Genomic DNA, 20,642 nt, shown 5'->3' with positions numbered 1-20,642 from the left:
CTTTGATTGGGACGAGAGTAAAGTCTGATCCTGTGCCAAAAAGAAGATTTTTATCAAAGGATTCCCCACCCAATATAAATGTACACTTCACCCTGGGTTTCTGTGTTGTTACTTTGTGTACTGTGTTAACTGTGACTGTGTTGTTCTGGAAGCCAAAGCACCCGAATGGAATGGCCTGTGCAATTATCTGCCCTTTTGGCAAGAATGTGGGTGGGTGAATACAACGCAGCCAGAGGATGAGGCGCTTGGGACAGTTAACAAGTCACCCAGGAAGAACCTCAATCTCTTGCGGAGTGTGTTTGCAATCCCCAACGATGATATACTTACTGCACTCTACCAATGGCCAGTCGCTGACACTGCAAGGATCTACGGTAACAAAATGCCAGTCGTGGTCACTTAGAATCAGAGGCTCTGTGATCTGCAACCTGTAAGGTTCATAAAGAGAATTAGCTGTTAAAATGGGGTTTTCAAGTTCAAATTCAGGAGAGAGAAGTCTCCAGTCCGGTGTGTTTTCACTAATTGGTTGACCCCCTTTTGACACCCCCCCCCGGTCCACCTGATTAGAGCCCTTGAGCTGGGTGGACCCATGCTCCCCCTTTAGTTTTTTGGCTGTTGCTGCAAAGGTGGAGGAGTCCCAGGTGTTTGGGGTGTTGTCGTCTGTCCTTGGTGTTTGTGAGGACAGGAGGCAGCCCAGTGTCCTTCTTCTCTGCAGAAGTAGCATTGCTGTTGTTGCTTGCCACGGAAGGATGAGCAGTGTTGGAAAGGCTTGTGCTGTGTCTGGCTTGCAGGGGACGCTTGAGCCACATGTGGAGGTCGCGGGAGAGAAGATGCCAGAGGTGGTTGAGGCTGAGTCCCACGGCTGAGAAAAGGGACCTTGACCTGACACACTTGAAGCAAGGAATGAAGTGTGTGGGGTGGATCTAGAGGAAGACTTAAAATTGCTGAACGACACAATTCATTTGCATTAATAAATGCGATTTCTTCTAAAATCTGATCTCTTGCACTCTCATTCCTGACCTGCATTTCAATTGCACGGGTCAATTTCTCTACAAAATCTACAAAAGGCTCAGCTGGACTCTGATCATGGTATAAGGTGGCATGGGAGCATGTGTTTGGAGGCTAAAAAATGCTTTGCAGGCCTGATCTCTAATTGCTGTGAGGGCTGCAGAGGGAATCAGTAAAGCTTGTGTGGAAGGAGAAATCCACTGGCCTTCACCACAAAGGAGCTCAAGGGACACCGCATTCCCTTGTCCATCCACTGCGGTATCTGGCTGTTGTAAAAGGCGTGGAAGTGTTTCCCGCACCAGCTGCTTCCATGCCGCTTCCCAGAGTTTGAACTCTGTGACATTCATGAAGCATGAAAACAGCTGCTTTAAATCAGCGGGAACAACTGCCGCATTAGAAAGATCGGCTGTAAGGAGACCACGGAAGTACGGGCTTTGCCTGCCGTACCCTTTTGTGGGCTTTACAGAGATCCTTAATGATTTCTTGGGAGAAAGGTTGCCAATTCGGACTGTCACTGGTGTCCCCCCGGGAGCACCTGAATGTCACCAGAGCAGCAGTGAAGCAAGCCTGCTGACTCCCTGGTTCCCGGTTGTTTCCTTCCTGGTTCCGACCGTGGGAACTGGAAGCGTCACCGTGGGAACCAAACAAACAAGATGGCCGACTTCCGGGGTGGGGGCACGCTGGGAACTTTGCCTGTGGCTCCGCCTGGCAGGCAGGTCCGTGGGCGGGCTCAGGGGCAGGGCAGGTGGGTAAGAACTTCAGGGCGGCGGGAGGGGTAGGGGATGGGAGGGGGTGGGGTGAAGGGGAAGGGGAAGGGTGAGGAGAACGAAGAGAATTGTGGGGACAAGAAGCGGAGGATGGTGATCGGACCACGCGGTCCCCACCATCTTGGACGCCACAGCCACCATCACGAGGCTTCCATGACGCAGCAACTTTAAAATAAACTTTTGGCTTGGAACTGGGAGAATTTGGGGTGGGGGAAGGACTTATAGTCGCCGGGCCAGGGCTCCTAGAAGCATCCCGTGTAGTCCGGCCGAGACTACGGAGGCAGGGGGAACAGGAATTTTGAAAAAACCAGGGCTGGTAGACCTTTTGTCTGCCGCTTTCTTTAAAATTCCTCCTTTGCGGGGAGAGGGTTCGGGGCTGCGGGAAGGGCGAACCGGGGCAAGCTGTCCTCGCAATGGCTCTTTTTCAAATTCTCTGAATTTCGCCACGGCGGCTTTGAGTTGCACAAAAAAGCGGCTGCCAGCAACGCGCCCCTTCCAAGCCTCCGCTGACCACCACACGAGCAGCTGCACACACACGCTCACCCGCGCTCGCGCACAAAACAAAATCACGAAAACAAACTGAAAGAAAGAAAAGCGCCAGGAAAAACCGAAAACCGGCGAATGAGCAAAAGCGCTCCGCTCCCGGTGGTCGCGCAACCAGCCGTCCGCGGACTCTTTCCGATGGCAGCTTCCCAAAACTGAAACCCGCTCCGCAGAAAAAGCAGGGATACTTACCAAATTCCTGGCGGCGGATGCAAAAAATGATCTCGAGGTAGCTCTGCTTTTGGGGGAGACGTCTTCCCTCAAGTGCAGAGAGGGTGGCGCTACCTCCCCGTCGCTCCGGGAGCTCTTCCTCGAGTCCACGAGGCTGCTACAACCGAAGCTGATTGCAATGCTCACGGACCGCGGTTTCAGACTACGCGCCTGGCGTGGGGTCTGCCAGTCCTTTTTCCGTGGGCTTTCGAGACCTCCGTCAATCTCTTCTCAGCCCCACGGCTTGGGCACCACAAAAAATGTCACGGTGCTGTGTTTCGAGACCTCAGCGTCTCCACGCATGGCCAGCCCGGGACACAGTGACAAGGGACGAGGATCCGTTCGTGCGCCGCGCGACGATACTGATTCCTGTGGGTTCTTTGTTTCGAGAGATCCTTGGCAGCGGTCTTAAAGTGATGAAGCAGAGGCAGGATGGGTGTCAGTGAGGTAGCAGCGTTTATTGTCGGGCAGGCGCGAGGTAGCCGTGCCTGCGTCTGCTCTCGCAACTGCCCCGAGGGGCGGTTCTGCGTGAACTTTTATCCAGAAGGTGTCAGGGAGGGGTAAAGGCAAAACAACCAATAAAAGGGGTTCTAGGGACCGTTACACAGGTGTGATATTCAACTTTTGCCAACCAGGGGAGTAATACAAAACTCGCGGGCTCCATGACTGACAGAAAACTGACAGTTACGTAACTTGCCGCAGGGGTACACGTGGTAGGGAGGGAACAAAGGAAGATATAACCAACTTAAACTAAATTTCACACACCGCCACATATGGGTACAACTGAAAAGTAGAATACAACAAGGACTAGAGCGCAAGACGAAGTTTGCCTCTGTACTCATCACCAAGATACACCTGCTATGTGTAGCAACCCCATGGGCATGGTAGGTGAAGGTAAAAAGCCATACCAGACCTCTGTGATTCCCTTTTGTCTACTCCAACCAATTCATGTCACCAACTCCACCAACCATTGAGCTTAAGGAAAACTTGAGATTTTTTTTTTCTTCTGTCCTCACTGTCCTCATCCACATCACCAGATACTATTATGACCCAATGTGCTGCTTTTGCATTGATTGACATTTAGTGGGCAGGGAAGAAGCCATTCATGGAAATGATTTTCTAAGAGAAGCTGCTAACAGCTTCATCTGTGCCTGACAAAACCAATCAGTGACTAGTTTTGAATATTGACACCTTGTTAAACCACTAAAAAGTTGAACATGCCTCTGTGAACACACATGTTAAAAATTGAACAAACCCCGAGAAAGCTCTTTTTTCTACCAGCCTGGGAACAGGTAACAGGCTGGCTCAGCCCCCTGCTTGCGGGCCAGGCCAGGCCAGGCCAGGTCCGCCTTGGCCTGTGCAGCCTGGCAGGGCTGGGTCAGGCCCTAGCAGTTGCCAGGCAGGGGAAGGGGGGGGCATCAGCCACGTGGCATGCTGCCACTAAAATCCTAGCCCCTTCTCTCCCCCCAGTGCGGCCTCCAAAGAATTCTCCACTGTAAACAGCTCCAGTCACCGCTACCGAGTCATCTTGCTGAGGGGCTGTCTCAGCACCATGACAGATCACACAGCTGAGACCAGGGGTGGCTCTGCAGCCCATGCAGGGAGTAGCCGCGCAGCCGGAATAGAACACAGCAGGGGCTGGAGACCTGGGCCCCTGAGATCCTGGCACAGCCCCAGCAAGGCCTGAAGTCCATCACCGTGACTGCTTCGGCCACCACTCGGCAGAAACCATCAAGACCTATGCAGGCCCTGGGCAAGTTATTAACTCTTTCATTGCACAAATCAAACTTGCAAAGCACTAATCCGCTCTCAAGTGAGAGAAAAGGACAGAGTAAAGACATAAAAAGACAACATGAAGACGCCAAGGTCAGTAAAGGAGTTAAGTCCCAGATGGGAGGAGAATGAGGAGATGGCTTAGTCTTAAGCTAAAATTCTCTTACAAGACCATAATAATAGACTGTAATACACTAAAATATCCCTTCATTTCATGAAAACAGTATGGGGAGATGGAGTGTTCAAATTGCAGATATAAGCCAAGGAATTTGTGCTGAAGCAAGTAAATGTTAAAATAGCTGTGATCTCATAAAAAACTTAAACAGAAAAAAAAGATGAGAGTAATAAAAATTCTCTGCCCCCAGGGAAGAAGAAAACCTCTGTTCCTAAAGATGAAAATAATCTGAGATAGATGAAAAGAACCTTTGCTTTTAAACAGCTCATCCTTAAAATAGTGCCCCATAAGTCTGACATGGCCCATAAATACAGCTGTGGGAAGGCTGCATGAGATAGGAGGGACTTCATAAATACAGATTTCCAGGTGGCTGCTATTTGTGAGAATTGAAACCATGAGAAAACTTTTCTTGCAGAGAGGTCTCCATGACATAGCAAAAGAGACTCCTCTCCCTAAGAGAACTGATAAAAGACTATTTTAGAAATAGTCAACTAACTTAAGTCCTAAAGTTTTGTCTCTGTATGCTGTCAGTGAGAAAGAAAGTTGTGGGGGGGAGGAGAAGTGTTTTGAAAGTTTTATTCTAATTCTTACTAATTTTTTTCTTTTCCTTATAGTTTTCTAATAAAGTGTTCTTTATACTCTTTAAAGTTTTGAGCTTGCTTTGCTCTCCTATTAATTCTTATCTCACAACAAAAAATAAATAAATATTTCTGGTGAGCGCTTAACCCACTATAGTATTTAGTGCATTGCCCGAGAAATGAAACATTAACAAATCAAAATCACTAAACCCATCCAAAATTAAATTTTGATTTAGGAGAAGTAGGAGTGGATCATCGAAATCGAAAATCAGAATTAATTGTTTGAGCCAAATGACTTATAGAAAAGGAAAAGGGGGGGGTTGTTATAGATGGGTAATGCAATGATTGGCTCTCACAATTAAGGAATGAGTATTATGTCAATATTAAGAGAAGTTTTATTGATGTATAGGTATGTTATTGTGGTATGTTCTCCCCATAGTCCTCTTTCCCCTCCTCCTTGTATTACTGTCACTGTGTTGCAGCAGCCTTCTTGTTAGAGGGTAGAAATTAACGAAGACACAGACATCTTGTTTATCAGAGCATGAAAAGGGTCCTGGTTTATTCCTCTTTACAGCTTAGCCATCCTGACTCCAACTATTCACTGACTCTGGCTGCAGCAAGCTTCTACTGTAGATTTCCCTTGCAGCCTCTGACTGCTGGTTATTTCCTGCTAAACTATGATTGCATATATTAGTTTGCAGGCTCTGAATGCAGGCATTCACCTAGCTAGACTATGACTGCGGGTTCAAACAACAGGCTCTAACTGCAGACCCGGACTGACCTCACAGCAGTGACTCTCTCCCCTCAGGATCCTCCTCCTTCATGAGCCTCTCGTTGATGATCCTCTCCTCACTAGCTAACCCTCTCCCTTTTATCACACTTTATTGGATATAGCTATGACTCATCAGCAGTGAGGCTGAATTGGGTAATTACACAGCTGTTACTTATCAGGGGCAAGGACACCTGTATTCCCTTCTCCTACATCAGTGGACGGCCTTGGTAGGACAGGCATTTGGGGGGAGGGCAGGCTTGTTACTAGGAGGCGCAGCATGGCAACACCTGACCTCCAATCAAGTTGTAAGAAAGTAATTTCCACCTATGGACAGCAAAGAAGGAATTGACTGACAAGACTTTGAGAGGGGCCAAGGGTATAAAAAGGCAGAGCATCCATTTTTTTTAGATGAGATCATGGTGATTTAGTCCCATGCTCCCAGTACTGTAATTTTTTCTTTATTCAGTCCTTTGTTGTATTTGTTAAGGTTTAATAAACCTTCTAGAAATTTAAAGTGAGTGTCGTTTCTCACAGTTTTACTCTCCTGGGGTTAAGTGAAAGGAATCTGTGTACACTATCGTCAATTCAGTGGTAAGTTACATTGACTCCTAATATGCACTATTTCTTTGCTAGCTATAATATAGGTAACTTTATTTCATGCATGGTTTTATGTAATCTACTAGTAGTTTTTTGGTTTATACTGTGTAGTAACTGTTTAAGGCCTTTTGTCTCTTACCATCTGTCTATTCAATAAATAACTCATAATAGACCTAATTGGCCATTCTTAAGAACTTGTGAGCCAGAACAATTTAGGTGTGGGTCACCTAAGTAGACCTGCTACCAAAAATCTGAACCTAAGGCAGGGTTTGTCTGAAGTCCTCACTTGACCCATAACAGCCCCTTCTAGTGGGATAGTGTGGTGGAAGCAGTGGGAGTGTTGCCGGTTTCCCTGTGGTAAGCACTCATGTGTGAATTGTTTGTCTGTCTTGTACACTCTGCTATTAGTATTGTTGTTGTTAGTTTGTTTTCTTATCTCATTGCTGTTTCCAGTAAGTTTTTCCTATCTCAACCTTTTTGTGCTTCCAGTTCTCCTCTTCAGCCTGCCGAAGGGGCAGGGGGATGGGGGAGTGAGCAGGCAGTGTGGTTTGGAGTGTTTCAGTAAGAACACTATATTTAGGAATACCATTCCTAAACCATAACATTCTTTCATAGTGCAGTGAGAATTAATGAAATTTAGGCTCACTATGTCAGTTCAAATGTATAATGAGTGAAGAAAAAAGGAAGATGTTAATATGGATGCAGATTTGAACCTTTCTGAAGTGTGCAATAATTCAGATCGAGGATACCAGTCAAGGGTTTTTTGTACATCAAGTTTAACCAATTAGCACCCCCCCTCTCCCCCCCCTAAAAACTCATAAATGAGAAAGTAAAATAAAGGCCACAACAGTTTATTTGGGAAAACTGTACATATCTGATAATGTTGCATGTATACACATCACAGTCTAATTTTTCCTTGGACATATATATGTCATTAATACTAGCCTTCTAAAATATTTCAACTGGAACAAGATCAGTTTTTGAACAGATCTTAATACCTCCATGTAGAATTAATTTGATTGTAGTTTGATCTAATTACTGCAAAGACATTTAATAAGACAGTATCTGGCTTAAGCAAATACAAGCCATGGAACTCAGCTCAAACGTAGCTCATCACTATCTCATGTAATTGAACATCATAATGGAAGTTGGAGTACTGCTGGGAATAGGTATTATGGTAAGTGGTGAGTTTTGAATGTAGAAAAAAACACCATGAGGATGATAAAGAGCAAGTCAGCCCCATGACTATGGTCCTTTGTGGGATTGCATTTTATGGAAATGGTATGCTCTTGTTCACCCCTGGAAAGTGTATGGTTTATCTCAAGTCTGTACCCTCCCTGCAGTATCGTGTATCTGTAACTCTATTGGCTGTAGAATCTTACCGCGCCCACTTTGAACCTCTGTGTTAAGGGTGCAATCGGGGAGGGCTCCTCCTCTTTTGCCCTGGTGGTCTTCAGAGACTGCTCTCTCCCCATCCTCTCCCCTTCTCCCTCTCCCCCTTTCCCTTCCCCCCCCCCCCCCCCCCGCCCTCAGTGAATTAACCCCCATCTCATCAGCACCTCAGCCGCCGTCTGGAGTCTCTTTGCCTGCCAGCACGCGAACACCCACAACCCTAGAGCCCGGGGGGCTCCCGGGGAACCCTCCCAGGGGACCCCCCAAAAATTAAAACTACAGCAGTCCTTATATTGTCAAACTTGTTTGCATCACTCTTAATAATCTGGAAATGGAGTCTTTCCTCACTGACTGTCCTTTCTTTTACACATAGCTATTTTTTTCCTCTCTGTTATTCTGTATATTACTTCTTTGAATGCATAATAGCAGCACTGCCAAATAAAACACGATCAAAATAGCAATCTCCAAGCATCTGAGGATGAATCTTAAAACCAAAACTACATTACTACATTTATTCCTCTAAAACAGAGGTGTGAGGTTAAGCTACAGAAACGAATGAGCAAAAGAATAGTACATTTCTGCTGCATAGGTGAGGAGTGGTTTGCACTTGAATGCAACTATTGCTTAACTTCCTTTTTCAGGCTTTCACTTGTCAGTTCAGACAAAACTTATTTCAGATCATTTATATTACTGAACATCCCTGAAAATTTGTAAGTAATAAACTAATGAATCACAGGGGAGTCTCAAATCAGACAACTGGAAATTGAGATGCAAGTCTGAAGATAAACTAAATCAGCAATCAAACCCTCAAAACCAACTTCACTGTAATATTAATTTTCAAAAGAGGATTTAGTAGTGTATTTTTGTATATGTGCTTAACTTTCTAGTGATGTACTGCTGGGCTTTTAAATAGATAAATTATGTTTAACATGTCTCAGTAATTGCAGCTTTAATATGCTTCAGTAACTGCAGCTCTAGAGAAAGAATAGAAAAAAAAAAAACTTGAAATAATATATCAAGTGAAACCAGACATAATGGAATGCTGAAACCAGCTAACCAAGGACACTTGATGAAACAACCAAGGCCAGAAGAAGGAAAAAACAAGGCAAATCATCAATATAAAGTGCTAATTTGAGTAGAAGGTAGTTCTGGCAGGGGGAGATTGCGACCACTGACTCGCAACCACCAACCCAAGAAACCCACCAACTCAAAAGAAGACGACTGAACATACAGACTAATTAGCATAAGATGTGAGAGAATAATTTAACCAATAGAAAGTAGAATACTAATTAATGAGAAAACTATTTAACTTGTTGCCAATTAACACTGGTGCCTTTGTATGCTAAAATGTATAAAAGTGAAAAATTTTGATAGTCATGCTGCTGGCTTTGTGGATTTGCCATCCAGTGCCCCTTTCTGTACAGAACTGTGAATAAATCAAATACCTCAACTGTGTGTGGATTGGCTTTTTGCACACTGGGTGATAGAATCTGTTTTAGGACAATAGTAGTCCATGTAACAAGTAGTTGCCATTTTCAGGGGAAGCGTGAATACATTTAAGTTCTCATTTTTGAGATAACATTTGTCATAAGACAGAACTTACTGTAAAAACTGGATGGGAGCTGATTTTTTCCAGTCAATAATCAGTTTCATAATCTGTTCCTGTTATGGGCATCATTCCTTTATTCAATCATAAAAATGTGACTTATTAGAAAAGGAAAGAGTCTAAAGGCACAGAATCATGTGGCTGCTTTACTAGGAACCTGTAAACAAAGAATCACTTTAATATTAAAAATCCAAATCTAGGAAAGTAAAAAGGCATTTGAAACCAGCTTTTAGCTAGTCAACTTCCTTAAAGATTCAAATGGTTTTGAGGTCTACAAAGTATGCGCTAAGATACGATATTTCAAAAAGCAATAAGGCAAATAGTATACTCATTATTTTAAAAAAGTTACAATGGTAGTATAGGCATACACAGTATAACTTGGTTACAATATGTGGTACTGTTTCTACTACATAGCCCTATATCTGTTTCCTTTCTACATAATCAGAGATTAAATGAAGATTCGAGGTGAACACAAAACCACCCTTGTACCACAATCTACCACTGGCAACAGTTTTTCAGCAGCAGCAATGTTTGCTCTGCTTCTTGAGTCACATTCATACTGAGGAAAGCCCACAAATCAGAGATTAAACATTGTCGTACTTGTGAAGAGCTTCCCCTAGCTTTTGTGTCACTTTTTGAAAAAAGAGTATTTGCTGTTGCAAGAAATGCTGCATCTGTAATTTAAAGTCCCTCACACGAATTTTGTGGAAATGATTAATTTCTGCTAGGGTTGCAAAAGAAATAATGTTACAGCGTTCTTGAATGCCCTCAGCTTTTGGGAGTTCCATCTTCCCCTCTTCCACATGTCGCTTACTCTCCTTTACTTTGGTAAGGGCTCCTGTGTAAAGAACAAAACAAAATAGTTGAACTGTGAGGACAATGTAGGCTCAACTTCTGTACTTTAACAAATGATTTAATTACAACAAGGATTCATAGAACGCTCATTCTAAATGTATTTATATGAGTGCATATATATATAGAAATTAAAAGGAATAAAATTAAAGCTTTTTCAGATCAAAAATCACAGAACAGTGAATCTTGTTAAAAAATACTTTAGGGTGGTAGCTTGCAAAAATTGCCTGTTTCACAGTCTTAAGAATCTGATGGTATACTTCAGAGAATATCTGATAAATGTATGCTGTGGGTTGATGGTGGTCAGATGCACCCATGAAAGCCACTCACTCACTCCCCTCTGCAGCTAGACAGAGGAGAGAAAATTTAAAGAAGGGTTCATGCGTTAAGGACTGGGAGAGAGATCATTCATTAAACACCATAATGGGCAAAACAGGCTCCACTTAGAGATATAAGGTGAATTTATTGCTAACAAAATCAGAGCAGGATAATGAGAAGTAAAAGAAGCCCTTAAAAACACCTTCTCCCCACCCCTCCCTCCTTCCCAGCTCTACCACCTACCCCAGTGGTGCACGGAGGCAGGGAATGGGGGTTCCAGTCAGTTCATCACCTGAGATTTTCTTCCACTGCTCAGGGAGAGTCGTCCTTCCCCTGCTGCACCATGGGGTCCCTCCCATGGGAGACAGTTCTCTATGAACTTCACCAGTGTGAGCCCATCTCATGAGCAGTAACTCCCTGGGACCTGCTGCAACGTGAGTCCCTCCCATGGGCAAAGTCCTCCCAAAACTGCTGTGGTGTAGGTCACTCTTCCACAGGATGCAATCCTTCAAGGACAGGCTGTTCCAGCCTAGGAGCAAGGCCCCTCTCTCCACGGGGCTCCCGCAGGATCACAGCCTCCTCCCAGGCATCCACCTGGGAATCCATCCAGCATAGGAACCTCTCCCAAGGGCTGCAAATGGATCTCTGCATTCCCCGTGGATCCCCATGGGCTGCAGGGTGTCACAATTAGACACGAAAATAAAGATGCTTGACTCCAGCAGTAGAAGAACATCAGAAAGCTTTATTACAATTCCTTTCAGCCTTTTTATAACATGCTGCGCTAAAAAGGCATACCATTGGTCCACAGGATGGACACTTCTCTCCATTGGTAAAGTAACACAACATCTGGAAGAGAGGTTGTTATGGGAAAGGAATATTGTTTGCCTGCAAATGTTATGGGAAGAAAAGTTATTTACACAAGGCTGCCTGAGAAAGGAAAAACTGCTGAAAACTTTCTCTTGGGAAAGCCAGCAATTCTCAGGCTTCAGAAAATCAGGCCCACAGCAGGGGGACAACCTGCTTCACCATGGTCTTCACCACGGCCTGCAGAGGCATCTTGGCTCTGGTGCCTGGAGCACCTCCACCCCCTCCTTCTTCACTGACCTTGGTGTCTGCATAGTTGTTTGTCTCATATTCTCACTCTGCTCTTCTCTGTCTGAAAAGTAAAACTGTGCCACAACCTTTGTTTTGATTTTCTTCTTAAATATGTTATTGCAGAGGCCTTACCACCATTTCTAATTGGCCCAGCCTTGGCCAGCGGCACATCCATCTTCAGAGCCATCAGGGATTGGCTCTGCCAGACATGGTGGAAGCTTCTAGCAGCTTCTCACAGAAGCTGCCTCTGTGGCCCTCCCTCTACCAAAAACCAGGCCATGCAATCCCAATAGAGCATACCAGCAGTGGCAAAACATTAAAGCACTAGAGAACTAGTCAGATCAATTTAAGCCTGCATAAACACCAGAAAAATAGCCTCATTCAGAAACTGGACTTTGTGGAACATCACATTTCACAATTTTTGTGAAATATAAAAAGGAGATCTGAATACACAAAATCTTGCTAATATACCATTTTGCTTTTATATTGCAAATATGTCAAAATTAATTACTGATTACTAGATAATCTAAAAGTTTATTTCAAATTTGTAGAGATGCAGGTAGAGCTAACACAAGCTTGTAAGAGCTAGAAGAAACACAGAGCAAAACTGTTAGTCTTCCTTGTCCAAATAGCTAATTAAAGCATACACATCTTACAAAACCAAAATATCACCCAAACTAGATTTGCCTAAAGCAGTAAAGCAGACTCATCTAGTGACACATAATACCAAGATGTCTTAGACATTTATGTCTCAGTTTCCCATAAGAGCAACTTCTTTGCCTTAAATATTATATACGTATTTTATTCATATAACTGAAACTAGTGAGACCAATAAAGCTTTTACCTTCTCACAAAATGTTAGTAATATGGCATTTTCCACAGTCTTTATGATCACATTTAAGTTACTTGTTCCTTCAACTGTTTGTAATGTCTTAACTAATTTTCTCCTTTCACATTACATTTCTTAACATACATGGAGGGTTGACCCTGGCTGGATGCCAGATGCCCACCAAAGCTGCCCTATCACTCCCCTCCTTGGCTGGACAGGGGAGAATAACTATAACAAAAGGCTCCTTGGTGGAGACAAAGACAGGGAGAGATCACACATTGATTACTGTCATGGGCAAAACAGACTTGACTTGGGGAAATTATTGAATTTATTACCAATAAAAATCAGAGCAGGATAATGAGCAATAAATCCAAAACTTAAAATACCCCTGCCTCTCCCTGTGAGACACTGGAATGTTAATGGCTCAAATAATCAGGGTGCAAGCTGAGGATGTGCAAAATAATCACCCAGGTGCAGAGGGCGAGCACACCAGCCACCTCAGGCTACAGCTGGGTGTTGAATAAGATAAGGGAAGAGGCTGATAAGAGGCAAATCCTTCGAGGTGGGATAATGCTTTTTATCATGCCAAAGTCCTTACACAAGAGGCTCAGCTGTGAAAACTGCCCTCTGGGAAGCACCCCGACTTTCACATGGAGCCAGAAAGTAATCACCCCTTCTGATGTGCCATATTTGCCTCAACTGTGCTGACCTGAGAGGCAGCTGTGGCATCTTCAGAGGTGTCATAAACCATCAAAGACTCAAAAAGTGTCACATGATCTACAGCATTGCATCATTAAGTGTGAAACTCCCCACCCTAGGGGAGGTACCTGGGCATTTCCACCTGGACTTGAGCATATATAATCTATGGAACTTCTTCAAGAACTGGTCCAGCAGAGGGTGGCCCATGAGGTCATGAGTCCTGACAAAAAACCTGCTCCTATGTGGGCTTCTCTCTACAGGATCACTATGACAGATATAGCTGGACTATGTCTGCATAGATGATTTGGCTTAATAGATACCAGCTAGACCAGCTTAGCTCCAGGTAGACACAACAAGGATAGGTCAGATTCAAACTCAGTCAGAAAACCTCAGCCAACCCCTGTGAGGCACAGATACACTCATATCATTGGCCAGTTAGCTAGGTGGAGTTAAGACCCTTGACCAATCATGTCTGTAAGTGTGGGAAATTTCAAAACCCTATAAAAGGAGCTGCCGAACAATAAACAAGGCTGTTGCCACATGACCCTCAGTGTGTGTATGTCGCATCCCTGTCTCTGACTCCATTGCGACAGGTCACAGGTCCATCTAGGAGACTGCTCCAGCACAGACTTCCCACAGGGTCACAGCCTCCTTTAGGCATCCACCTGCTCCAGCATGGAGTCCTCCATGGGTTGCAGGGGAACCTCTGCTCTGGCACCTGGAGCACCTCCTCCTCTCCTTCTTCCCTGACCTTGGTGTCTTCAGGGTTGCTTCTCTCATATTCTCACTCCTCTCTCCAGCTGCAGGTTCTCCCCAGAATTTTTCTTTTCCCCCTTCTTAAATATATTATCCCAGGGAAGCTACCACTGTCACTGATTAGCTTGGCCTTGGCCAGTGGCAGGTCTGTCCTGGAGCTGGCTGGCATCGGCTGTGCTGGACATGAGGGAAGCTTCTAGCTACTTCACAGAAGCCTCCCTTGTAGCCACCTTGCCCCCCTTCCCCCCCCCCCCCAAAAAAAAAAAAGACCCTGTCCATGTAAACCCAATGACTACAGTTCACAGACAGGACTCCCTATACATTGGCAAGAAATGTTTTCTTATGGTTTCTACAGTGACACTAGCCAGCAAACTAACAGAGAAAGTTCTCTGCCTATCTTTCAGGAGGACAATCTCCATGCTATCTGCTGCAGAAGCAGGTTTGTCTTCTTGCCAGCTGGAATCCATATACTGTAGTAAACACCATTAAACAGTAAAAATGCAGTTTATCACCAGTGATGTTATCTTTCTTTCCTTTGCATGTCAATTTAACAAGCCAGTTCTTATAAGTCTTCCCCCAGTGCCCCAACATATCTCTTGCATTCAGATTTGGAACATGAGATTGTACACAGCAGTGTCTGAGTTTTCTCTAGGGGCAGTGATTTGGGAGTGAATCAGGCAGCACAGCTGCTGGTCTCTTTTGTTCCCACTTCTCTTATTCCCCTGCCTGCTGTGGCTCATCACCTGCCCATCTCCAGCCACTCATCAGGCAGTCAGGTAGAATGGAAGGTCAAGGTATACTCTTACTACAGTGTGCTAGTTTGGGCTGGTGTAGAGTTAACTTTCTTCTCAGTGGCTGGTATGGGGCTGTTCTGGATTTGTGCTGAACACATGGTTGATAATATAGAGATGTTTTTGTTATTGCTGAGCAGGGCTTGCACAGAGCCTTTTCTGCTTCTCATACTGCCATGCTGACAAGGAGGCTGGGGGTGCATGGCGAAATAAAGAACTTAGATCCAACAGAAAAGTTCTGTTAGACAGAACATTCTTTTATTGCAGCAATGACCAGGCTAGGGACATATTTGGAATTTATTTGCTATAGACATGTCCAACAAAACAACTATTTCCAGTGGTTTAAAACACTGTATCATTCAAGACCTCCCCACAGCCCCAGCCCCCTCCCAGAGTCTACCCATGTTCTTGCATCATATATGCCTTCTCAAATTTTCCCTTGCTGCTCTTTTGTGGAGCAAGACTGCCATCTAGTGTCCTTTTCCTGACATCATGGGGGGGGGGGGGCTGTCAGCTCTTCATCAGCTGTCGTCTTCACCACTTTCTCCTTTACATGAACTTTCAGGTTGGAAACTTCCTGTACATGCACATTCCACTTCTGCTGAGTCCCAGTTTTCTTCTTCTTTTAATTACCACTGACAGTGCATTACTCTTTAGTTAAAAAATAACACAAATCTCCTCTTTGCTAAACAATACTTTATTGAATTTGCTCCTCTAGCTAAACAATTTTCTATTGATTGCGTTTTCTGGGGTGTATAGGTCTATGGAGTAATTTCCTGCAGATGTTGTTAGGCTATTCCTTAATTTTCCCAGGCTTTCTATCTTGTTTTACTGAAACACAGGTTTAAACTAAAAACAACTAAGATAATAAAGTCCAAAAAAAATAAATTCCTTAGTTAACTAAAAGACAGCTCCTTGCGAAATTGGGAGGACCACAACACTACTAGCTAAATAAGATATAACTCCTTTTCAATGGGAATTTGGGAAGAGACACAACCTGGACAGGTGATCCAAACTGACCAAAGGGATATTCCAGGCTACATCATGCTCAGTATATAAAGCTGAATGAAAGAGAAGGAAGAGTGGGATATTCAGAGTTTCAGTGTTTGTCTACCCAAGTCATCTCTCCTGCACGTGGTTGAACACCTGCCTGCCCATGGGAAGCAGGGAATGAATTCCTTGCTTTGCTTTTGCTTGTGTGTGTGGCTTTTGCTTTCCCTATTAAACTGTCTTTATTTCAACCCATGCGTTTTCTAGCTTTTACCCCTCCAATTGTCTCCTTGATCCCGCTGGTGGGGGCATGAGCTGTGTGGGGCTTGGCTGCTGGCTGGGGTTAAACCACCAGGAAGTTAAAATACCACATGATTTGGCAGACTGAAAAAAGCTTTTTGCATTTTTGAAATGGGGGTTGTGTCTTGCATTATAAATAAAATCTGTGCCAGGTGCCCACCAAGCCGCTCAATCACTCCTCTTTCCCAGTGGGACAGGAGGACACAATAAGATGGAAATAGATGGAAAACAACTAGTAGGTTGAGATAAGGCAGTTTACCAAAAAAAAAAAAAAAAAAGGGAAAGTTTGCATGAGCATAAGCAGAGGGGAAAAATTTAATCTCTAAATCCCATCCGCGAGCGATGTTCAGACACTTCCCAGAAAGTAGGGCTTCAGCATGCATAGCGGCTGCTCCAGAAGGCAAACGTAGAATAACAATTCGCCCATCCCCCCCAATTCCTCCTCTCTCCCTTAGTTTTTATAGCTGAGCTGACATCATACGGTATGGAATATCCCTTTGGTTAATTCAGGCCAGCTGGCATAGTTGTGTCCCCTCCCAGGATCTTGCATGCTACCAGCCCCTTGATGGGGAGAAGGAATGTTAGAGGGACAGTGCTGCTCAGCAGTAGCCAAAACACTAGTGTGTTAAAAACACCTTTCTAGCTACCAATGCAAAGCACAGCACTGTGAAGGCTGCTAAGGGAAAATGAACTCTATCTCAGTCAGACCCAATACAATCTCCACCCCTTATTCCATATCATTTGCATCATACTCAGATCCCACATAATTTTTATATCTTCCAACTGTTCCACTGTATTTATTTCTCATTACTGGAATCCCTTCTTACCAACACATACAACTTAAACTGCATCCTTAAACCACCACTACACCAAACATACATTTCCATTAAGTACTATCCCATATCCTTTCACAGACAGATATTATTTTCCAATTTCCTAGGCTTCCTCCATCCCTCCAGACCCATGACTTGGGCTCCATTCCATCAGGATGAGTGGTCAGGACAGGAGAAGCAGCACACTTGATTGTTGGGTACCGACAAAATCCTGGCTCAAGTCATCATCATCTTCTCTTTGTTCCTTGTAAAATTCATTATCATTTCATGCCATTACTGCTACTTTACTTACTACAACATACAACTTACACCACAGATTATCTTTCCCCCAAGGTTAAATCTCCTTGAAGCACACACTGGGTCTCCTCATTCTCCCACATTACCCACCAAGTACATGCTGGTCCTTGGGCAAAGACAGTCCCACAAAGGGGTTTGCCTTTTCCCATAGGAGGAAATATCCATACCGACTTCCCCAGCCACTTCCCTATGTGTGGTGCAGGGACCTTTATCCTCCTGCAGTATGTAGGGGTTTTGGTTGGGCAGGACCAGGGCAGTTAGCAGATCCCCTAGTAACGCCGGTGCCTGAACCTCTGTGCTAGCTCTGATTTTCCACACAGGCGATATGGCTAGTTATACTTCTCCCCGAGCCGAGCTGTGGGTGGGGTGTCTCTGAGTTTTCCATTCAGCAGCTCAGATATCTCTCTTCGGCGCAGGCAGAAGGCAAGGGTTAAGAAAGGGAGGTCTGCAGTCTTATGTCCAAAGAGTTTATTCTTTGAATCCCAGACAGACAGCCCAACCCCGGGTGCGGCGGACTATATACCAGAAGGGTCGGAGGAACAGTCACTTCTGGCCAATCGCGGGAAAGCACGAAAGGTAAACAAGCTTTTTGGAGGTTAATGGGGAACTAGTGAAGGGAAACCAAATTATACAGACAAATGAAAATCAGTTTTGTTATAAATGCCATGAGATAATTCGTGTTATAAAGTTATAAAACAGGATTGTTTGTGTTATAAGGCTACATGTGTAGAAAAATAAATGTAACAAAACAAGCCCGGGCTTGTGACAATGAAACCAGTAAGCCCGGGCTTGTAGCAATTACGTTTCAGGGTGAACAAAAGCCGCTGCCAGGAAATTCAAGGTGGAGCTGGAGAAGCGAGAAGCACCACCATTAACCACAAGAAAGGAGGGTGGATTGATTCTTTCTAGGCAAGAGAACTGTAAAACACCTAACAATCAAGAAAGATACCAATCTCGGCAGCAATCTTGGCAGCAATATTGGAAGAGGTCCCACCTCTATTCACCCTTTGACTCTCTATTCAGACACTCTGAATAACCAAAATTATTATTCATCTCTCCCCGGAAAGTCTATTCTGCAGATGGGATGGCCAAATGAAAACCCAAAGTTATTCATCTTTCCCCAGAAAGACTATTCAAAAGAGGGGGCGACAGAATAAAACAAAGAACTTTGGGGGCAGTGGGCAAAATAAAGTGTATTTAAGGGGACTCCGTAACGGGCTGAATTTGTGAACAGGGGAAGGACTCAGTGTGCTAGAGGCTGTGTCCAGGGTTCACCCAGTGCCGATCCCGGGTCATCGACACTGCACTTTCGATTGCCGTTTTGCCTAAATTTTGTTCTGTAATTTCTTTAATTAATAAAATTTATTTTATTAATTAAAATTGGCTTAATATTTATAACAGGTTTGGAGAGAGATTGACTTAGAACCTTCAGGAAAAAAGCTGGAGTTTACTTGACTGGCAGCTCTGGGGAAGAAAACAGCTGTTGGGGAGAAACCTTGACTAAGACAACAATACAGAACTGTCCAGCAACCCTGAAACTCGAACAAACTGTGACTTGAACAGACTGCAACACCCTAGTATTAACCAGCCAAGTGGCTTCTGCTAAATTTGCATCCCAATCCTTCTATACCCCATTACCTAATGCCAGTCTTCAGTAGTCCATTATACCTCTCAGTCTTTTCAGAGGCTTGTGGGTGATAAGGGATGTGATATATCCACTCAATGCCATGTTTCTTTAACCAAGAGTTTATAAGTTTTTTTCTAAAATGAGTCCCATTGTCTGATTCAATTCTCTGGGATACCATGTCACCACAAAATGTGTCTCTCAAGGCCTAAGATAGTGTTTCAAGCAGTGGCATGGTTTACTGCATATGTTTCCAGACAGCCAGTTGTTGTCTCTACTATGGTATGTAGCTCTTGCCTTGTGTTTGTGGCTCAAACCCCCTCATAGTCTGCTAATAGCTCTTTTTCAGTTGTAGAGTATTTGGCTTCTAATCCTTTATAACCCCAGCTCCAAACCCCCAATAGTCAATTTAAGGTTTTTCCTGATGTCCTTTGACAGAGGCTCCAGGTGAGACCCTGCTCCCCAGCTGCAGTGCAGAGTATATTTTGCAGGGCTAGTCCAGTCTGAACAGGCCCAAGAGCTACCGCACAAGCTATTTCCCTGTTTGATCTGCTCAAAGGCCTGTTGTTGCTGAAGGCCCCACTCAAAATGGTTATTCTTCCAGGTCACTCAATAGAGGGGACTCACAAGCTGACTATACCCTGAAATAGGCACTTTCCAGAATCCCACAAAGCCTAGGTAAGCTTGTGTTTCCTTCTTGTTAGCTGGTGGAGCCATAGTTGCAATTTTTTTAACCACCTTCATAGGCACATGATGGCAGCCATACTGCCATTTTATTCCCAAGAACAGGATCTCCTGTGCCAGTCCCTTTACCTTACTTTGTTTTAAGGCAAGATAAGCTTTCGGTAGAATTTGGATTATTTTTTTTCCTTTCTCAAAAAACTTCTGCTGTATTGTCCCACACAATAATATAATCAATATATTGTAGGTGTTCTGGAGCTGCACCCTGTTTCAGTGCAGTCTGGTGTGGGAAGAGATGGGATGGAGTTGAGCTGTGGACTGTGGGACGTACCTACAGAAGCACATGGCACCACAGAGAAGCACATGGCAGCACAAAGGAGCACATGGCAGCACAGGCAAGCTCATTTCTTTGAATAAATGATTCAGATTCCCTGCCAGTCTGAGTCCATGTCTTGGTCACTCACAGTCTGGATCAGTCCATGGCAAATAGTGAGGCTATGTTTCTACCCCTGGGGTACTTAGTTCCAGGTATACTGGACAGTCTCCAAGTGAAAGCAAATTGTGGCCTGCACTCTGTTGCCAGAGGGACCAAGAAAAATGCATTAGCGATAGCAATTGTGACATCATTTGGCTGCCTTTGACTCCAGTTTGTATTGAAGTTCCAACATGTCAGGTACAGCAGCACTCAGAGGTGGCATGACTTCATTCAGGCCATGGTAGTCTGCTATCAGCCTCCATTCCCCTTTAGACTTTCACACTGGCCATATGGGGCTGTTAAAGGGTGAGCCAGTCTTGCTAATCACTCCTTGGCTCTCCAGTAGATGAATTAGTTAATGGATGGGAGTTAGAGTCTTGGTTGGTGCAATGTTGCCACCAATGCACTGTCCTGGTAGCAATTGGCACTTGTTGGTCTTCAACTTGCAGCAATCCCATAATGAAAGGATCTTCTGAGAGGCCAGGCAGCATGGATAACTGATTTTTTCTGTATTCACTGTAGCTACACCAAAAGCCCATCAATACCCCTTTGGATCCTTGAAGTATCCTCTCCTGAGGTAGTTGATGCCAGGGATACAAGGGGCCTCAGGGCCAGTCACAATGGAGTGCTTTTCCCACTTGTCCCCTATTAAATTCACCTCAGCCTCTAATACAGGGAAGTCCT

General features: G+C 44.4%; 1 protein-coding gene and 1 long non-coding RNA gene across 2 annotated transcripts in view; both read left to right on the top strand.

Annotated features, from left to right (window-relative positions):
• LOC134565216 (integrator complex subunit 6-like) overlaps positions 1 to 20,642 on the top strand; it is a 417,942-nt gene that overhangs the window by 120,535 nt on the left and 276,765 nt on the right. The gene's annotated exons all lie outside the window — the stretch shown is intronic.
• Positions 17,677 to 19,873, top strand: LOC134565235 (uncharacterized). The gene is made up of 3 exons (XR_010083827.1): positions 17,677 to 17,754; positions 19,407 to 19,480; positions 19,731 to 19,873. It is a non-coding gene; the product is annotated as an uncharacterized LOC134565235 (long non-coding RNA).

Source organism: Prinia subflava (assembly GCF_021018805.1).
Source record: "Prinia subflava isolate CZ2003 ecotype Zambia chromosome W unlocalized genomic scaffold, Cam_Psub_1.2 scaffold_41_NEW, whole genome shotgun sequence".
Classification (NCBI taxonomy): domain Eukaryota; kingdom Metazoa; phylum Chordata; class Aves; order Passeriformes; family Cisticolidae; genus Prinia; species Prinia subflava.
The sequence above is the reverse complement of the archived record's forward strand: the minus strand, read 5'-3'. Positions and strand labels throughout refer to the sequence as shown.